This window comes from Rhododendron vialii, chromosome 6a (genome assembly GCF_030253575.1).
Source record: "Rhododendron vialii isolate Sample 1 chromosome 6a, ASM3025357v1".
Taxonomy (NCBI): domain Eukaryota; kingdom Viridiplantae; phylum Streptophyta; class Magnoliopsida; order Ericales; family Ericaceae; genus Rhododendron; species Rhododendron vialii.
This window is the reverse complement of record NC_080562.1, coordinates 21,921,013-21,927,275: the sequence shown is the minus strand read 5'-3', so window position 1 is coordinate 21,927,275 and position 6,263 is coordinate 21,921,013. Positions and strand designations below refer to the sequence as shown.

Below are 6,263 nucleotides of genomic sequence, written 5' to 3'. Positions count from 1 at the left end.
AATGGTTCCGCTGATCCGGATTTTCATTGGAACACACACATACATTCCCACAATGGGCAAGTCCGGCCACATTGCTATTTCAGAACACACCTTGTCATTAACACACCCTAGGTATCATGTTTCTATCTTTCTTGATTTTTGTGTCTCGTCACATGCATAGACACCGCGGTAGGACTTTTCACGTATACATAAATCATTTATTATAATCTTGAAACTAAACTAACAAGATCATCCAACTCTATGTTATTTAGCATGCTCAAATCACTACTTAAAGCATAACGCCACATGTACGGACGTCTTTGGAGTGAAAATCACTTATACTTTACAACAAGACAAGTAATGCAAGCTATTCATGTATAAATGCTCATAACCATCCGAAAGATCAAAATACGAATACTTCTACCAAACGACAAAGTCTTATCTTTCGAAATCGTTCTTTCTTCCTTTGTGGGAAGTTCAAAATAACACATGTTTATTAGAGTAAAAATCGATTATTCCAACATGTTCATACTTCCATTAGCGAGAATAAATTTACTAATTATCATGCATTTCAAACCTTATAGGAAATAGATAACCTTATATACTTAAAGGTAGGGTATAAGGAGATTCTACGTTTTACTTTCCAACACGGTTCTATGCCATACGTTGAGTGAGTGGTCAAGGGATTCTACATATACTTAGAGATAGAGGATAAGAATAATATACCATTCTTCTTGGCGGTAGGGCGGCTACGGAAAAGTAAGTCGGCTATCGAACAGAGTGACTTCCTACGGTAAGCTTTCGATAGCTTCGAAAGAGAACAATTTCTCTCGAAACTAGATCTTGACTAAAAACTACTAACTTTTGGATCGAGAGGGTGGTCGGGTGGCGGCTTAGTGGCGGCTTAGTTTCAAGAAGAACTTCAAGAAAAACTCAAGAACACCAAGAACAAGAAAGAACAAAGTAAGAACTCAAGATTTCCAGAGAGAGAAGTTGAAAGGTTGGAAGGTGTGAGTTAAATGGTAAAGATGTGGTGCTATTTATAGCAAAAGTTTTGGCTATTACCCAAGAAATAAAATTTTTCCTAGCAATTATTGTCCAATGGTTAAGATTTTTCTAGAAAAATAATAGGCCAAAAGGTACATGTACCCATATATAAATATATTTGTGTACTTAGAAAATCTAGTAAAAAACTTTACAAGGTACTATATAATCTTTAAGATTTTCAAATATCCAATAAAAAAAAATATAAGATCAAAATTTTCTAATAAACTAATCTAATAAGCACATGTTCCTATTATATTATTATTATTATATACACACACACACACACATGTCCAAGTTTTCAAATATAAATATAGGTACTATTAGGTACCATATAATCCATCAAGATTTCCAAGTATCAAATAAAATATATGGCCAAGATTTTCTTATTAGAATAATTCAAGAAGTACTAGTACTTATATATTTATTAGTGTACTTAGAAATCTAGGAAATTAGATATTCACATATCTTTAATGCATATAAACACATGGGAAAATCTAGGACGTGATTTATTTAATAAATCCTAGTACTAGTTAGTAAGACTAACTTATTATCCAATGGATAATATTTTCCCTTGCATTTTTTGACCAATGGATAAAAGGAATAATGTAATATATACTTGAATAATATTTGAAATAATCAAATGTCCTTTAGGCATGTGTATATAAGTCTATATACAACTATATATGAGTACTTTATTAAATCTAGCACAAAATATCTTTGATAGAAAATCTAGATTTCCTATTGTCCAATGGATAAAAGTTTTCCTAACTTTTATTGTCCAATGGGTAAAGGTTCATCTATGGTTAGGAGATTGTAACTAGATGAATTGGTAGTTCGGTTCTTCCAACTAATCGGTTGAAAACTTAATTCTACTTACCACGTAGGATTTCTAGTCAAGAAATATAATTTAAGATTTTATTTTATACATTAGGAAAATATACAAGTGTTTCTACAAGTACACTTGTCTTTTGAAAATGACTAGATTGTTCGGTGCAAAGAAATATAATTTTATAAGTCTCAAATCTAGTTATGACGGATTATTAAAGTTAAAAGGGAATTTTAAAGGAAATCTAAGTAATTAAAAATAAAATTTAAATATTTAACGAAATTTTTATTTACCAAAAATCAGGGTCGTTACAAAATTCAAGTGGATAAAGACAAAAAAAAGGAGTGTGGGTGGCTAAAAAGAGAGTGTGAAAATCATTTTCCATAGATAAAAGGTTTATCTATTTCACTTATTTAATTTAAGATGAAAAAAAAAGTTCCGTACCCAATCCATTATTAATACTAACAATTTCATAAATAAAATTATCTTTCAAGAATATCTCAAACTACTACTAACGTTCATGAGAACAAGAATTGAGAGTGGCGAGGGGGCCTATCACCTCATAGATAGACTTTATGCATCTCAAACCATAAGTTTCTTTTATGTGATGAATAAGAGATCTCAACATAAGTTTCAGAACTCTAGATGTGGGACTTGCCACCCCTTGTCCAGACCACCATTGAGCTTCAAGAGCTTAGTCTATCAAATTGCATATGACTGATTTATTTTGCCGTGTTTCATTTTTCTAGAACCAAAAAGAAAGACCAAGTCTGACTTTTCTCCATTTTTTGAGAATTGATGATAATACATAGGACAATTGTTTGTGCTACTGGAACATTGCGACGTATCGCCTAAGGACTCACTCTTGACCTCCGCACCATTCAGGCAGGGGCTTCGGCTATGGTGCTTCCAAGCGGTTTTGGGAGCACCATACTCCCACTGAATATGGATCATTGGATTGAAAATAGATAAATCACTTGGATCAAAACCAAAAACCAAAAGTAGGGTAGTTTTATTAAAAACGAGATGGTTTTGTGAACTTTTGACCAAAAAAAAAATGAAGAATTATTTACCACAGAAACAGACAACACTTACCGTTGACTAAGGCAACACTTACTATCGTATAAGGCAAAACTTACAACAACCGGTTGGTCAGGTAACAGATTACTATTAATTAAAAAAAAGTACCCTATTGTTTGGCGAATTTTTTTGAAGATTTTGGGGATATATATATATATATATATATATATATATTCACACCACTTTAAGTTATATACACCATATATTTTGCCTTTTTACTAAGAATTGGAAAGTGGAAAACCTAAAAAGTGGTGTTCAATTATACATCTAGTTTAAAATTTTAATTTGTTATGAAGATATAATATAATTAGAAAAATTATCTAAAAACAAAAAATTTGACAAATATTTTCCATAATTTCTAAATAACATTATAAATGTATTTAATTTATTTATTTTTAATAACTATTTATTATAGATATATTTAAGTAATTTACTTTTAAATATTATGAAAAAACTATATTATAGATATATTTACTTTTAAATAACCATTTGTTATATATATATATATACACACACACTCCGGATCCCCTAAGGGATACCGGATGGCTGTCTTGGTGCGGACCTCCCCTCCCAGCCGTTGGATTTAATCCAACGGCCACGGATTTAAAATGTAGACACGCGGATCTTGGGGAGGTTGGGTCGGGTAATTTAGTTCTCGGATCTCCTTTCACGTGTATAATAAAATCCTTTCCACCCGGTTTCCTCCCATTTTTTCTCGTTCAAAGCAGACCACGAAGAGAGAGAGAGAGAGAGAAGAAGAAGAAGAAGAACGACGATTACGAAGCGAAGAAGAAGATCGATCTAGAGAAGAAGATCGAAGCAAAACCACCCCAGGTATATCTCTCTCTCGTATCTCTCTCTCGAATCTCGGGCTCGTATCTCTCAACTAGACTGTAAATTAAGGGGTTTTTTTCCTTATTTTGTTCCAGATTGATGAAGAACAAAGACGAACAACAAGGTCTCTCTCTCTCTCTCTCTCTCTCTCTCTCTCTCTCTCTCTCTCTCTCTGTGTTCTATGTTTGAGACCAAATTTTATGATTTCAAAGCCCTAATTTTGGGATCCGAGTAGAAAAATGGGGTTTTTTTTTTCCTGATTTCCCTTTTTGGTTCCATGTCCGTGGGTGTTCTAGTTTGAGCACGAAACTGATTTTGTTGGGTAACCCTAATTCGACCATGGGCCTATGTATTTCCTTATGAAATCATTTGCGAATGTTGTTATGTTGTTATGCAAGTTTATGGATGTTAATTTAGAAACAAAATCAAAATTTTTGGCTGATATTATGTTGATTTGTTGAAAAATAAGAGTCTTGATGGGGCCATTTGTTTTGTTAGGCTTTGGTGCTACTGTGAATGTTTCCAAAACACTGAAAGGCTCAACAGTGTTTGTTTTTGGATTGGGAGCAGTAGGCCTAGCAGTGAGTTTCACTAGTTTCAATCCATAGTATTTTGTAGTATCCTTGTAAGCTACCACCAGTATTTTGTAGTATCTTTGTTGTGCCCATTTTTTGGTGCCTTGAACTATACAACCTCTCTGGTAGTACACAATACCGCATAGTAGCGTTGTCAGCAATGAACCTTGTGTTGTTTTAGTGATAAGGTTTATCTTGTAATTTGGAAGCTTCTACAACTGGTATAAATATGGTAATCGTCTGTGTTGCATCATTAATGTATCTCGGAAGATTTTGAAATGGGCAGAAAACCCTTGCGCGCATAGTTGCCTAAAACTATAGTTGGATATGAACCATTGCCCATTTGCAAAATTGATGGCAAAACTGTTCTATGTGTCGTTATATTGTTTTCTGTGTTGAAGTTGACTTTCTTTTATTTACTTTGATTTGTGAATTTCCTGTTCTGCCGCAGATATGTTATTGATGTAGGTATATTTTGGTGAGTTTGGCAGGATGTATATATCTTAGGCGGATGTTGATATATGTTGGCGCCCATCTTCCAGATTTTGAGAGAGCTTATTCTGCTTACTCAGATTACGGTGTGTTGGAAAATCCTTCAAGCTGGCTGCAGAAATTATGTAATGAATGTGTTACAAACAAAGTGAACATTGTGTTGTCTTGTTTGTAATGAAGTTTGGAATTTTTTTTTTTTTTTGGCTTTGTTGTAAGGTGGTGAACATAGTATAGGTTGGCCAATTTCGGCTTCTTTTTTTTTTTTTGTTCCGTTGTTTCCTTTGGCTAGCTCTCAAGGTTATATCCTTGGCCATTTTCTTGGTGTGATTCTTTATAAAAGAATGGGATGTATGGCTAATTTGTATTGAAATTTATTGGCTTTCTGTTTCCCTCTTGACTTGTTGCAAAATTTGAGTTGGTCACAATTTGATTTTTTGGACTGAGATTCTTGGCAAGTAATCCGTATCCGTATCCGTGTCGTTTCCTAATGAATTTTTGGCAAGAAATACTACTTAGTTTTTGTGTCCCAAGCAAGTAATGCATTTGCCTGGCAAATGGGTCTCCTCTTCTGGAAAATTCCTGTTCTATAAAGAGCAGTAGCACTGTCCACTAAGACGTTCGATACTGTGAACTTGAGCTTTTGGAATGCGGTAAATTACTCAACTAAACTCAGGAGTATTCATTTGAAGGCATATGACATATCTCAACTGAAACTTTTCATTACAAACAAGACAACACATTGTCCACTTTGTTGCTAACATATTCGTTACATAATTTATCTATTACAAATCACATTCCCATAACAGTATAACACAACTAAACACTATCCATCAACGGCATACACTTGGAAAAATGTTTGGTACTCTACAAAAATTCATTAGCCAATCTTAGAAGGCCTATTACTTCTTCAGTACCATCTACCAGAGAAGGTGAAAAAGCTTCATTTAGCTAACCTTGAAAGAACTTTGTATTCTACAAGGTGAGTAAGCTTCCTGCACATCAAGTGCTACAGCCCTTTGCAAGGCTGTGTGCTCTCTAGCAAGAGAGCCGCTCCATCCTTTGCTGTGCCGGAATCTCCATCTATCCTTTGCTGCACCGGAGTCTCATAATCCGTTCTGTCTCCATCATGAACTAAACTCAAAGAAAATCATTAGTTTTTTGTTCTTGAGCTATACCATTAGTTTTTTTCAAGACAAATGCTCTGCACATACAGTTAAAGAGAACCCTTTTTCCCAATTTTCTGCTTAATCATGTTGAAGGACTTACAATTCTGTAGTTGTAATTTTTCTTATTCAATGTCCAAATCCAATGGTTGAATATGTAAGTGGAAATAGCAGAGACAATGAAATTGAACAAGAATTAGGATTAGGGTTTAAACTTGAATTAGAATAAGGGTTTTATACACATTCTGATTTATACACAGTGAATAG

At 33.8% G+C, this 6,263-nt stretch overlaps 1 long non-coding RNA gene across 1 annotated transcript; it reads left to right on the top strand.

Moving 5' to 3' along the window:
- The first annotated feature begins 3,656 nt into the window (after positions 1-3,656).
- LOC131329168 (uncharacterized) lies at positions 3,657-4,747 on the top strand. Its single transcript, XR_009200662.1, has 3 exons — positions 3,657-3,766; positions 3,862-3,890; positions 4,265-4,747. It is a non-coding gene; the product is annotated as an uncharacterized LOC131329168 (long non-coding RNA).
- The last annotated feature ends 1,516 nt before the right edge of the window (positions 4,748-6,263 follow it).